Source organism: Orycteropus afer, unplaced genomic scaffold, assembly GCF_000298275.1.
Source record: "Orycteropus afer afer isolate SDZICR_OR568_19922 unplaced genomic scaffold, OryAfe1.0 scaffold00991, whole genome shotgun sequence".
In the NCBI taxonomy this organism is placed as follows: domain Eukaryota; kingdom Metazoa; phylum Chordata; class Mammalia; order Tubulidentata; family Orycteropodidae; genus Orycteropus; species Orycteropus afer.
This window is the reverse complement of record NW_006922578.1, coordinates 214,301-214,851: the sequence shown is the minus strand read 5'-3', so window position 1 is coordinate 214,851 and position 551 is coordinate 214,301.

The window sequence follows — 551 nt, the reverse complement described above, 5'->3', positions numbered from 1 at the left end:
CCTTCCTTCCGAGGAGTGGCTGGTGGGTTTGAACCGCCAGCCATCTGGTTAGCAGGCAAGTGTCTTAGCCACTATGCTACCAGAGCTCCTGAAGATAATTCAAAAACTTTTGTAGCAGTATATTGACAGAGAACTTCCAGAGGTGTAAGCTGGATTCAGAAGAGGAAGTCAAACAAGGGATATCATAACTTTTGTCAGGTGGATCTTGGCTCAGGCAAAGAATACCAGAAAGATGTTTACTTGTGTTTTATTGACTATGCAAAGGCATTTGTTTGTGTGAATCATGACAAATTATGGATAACATTGAAAAAAATGTGAATTCCCGAACACTTGATTGTACTCATGACGAACCTGTGCCTTGACCAGGAGGCTGTTATTCAAACGGAACAAGGGACACTACATTGTTTAAAATCAAGAAGGTAGTGTGTCGGGGTTTTATCCTTTCCCCATACTTATTCAATCTATATACTGAGCAAATAATCCAAGAAGCTGGACTATATGAAGAAAAACGTGGCATCAGGATTGGAGAAAGAATCATTAACAACCTGAGA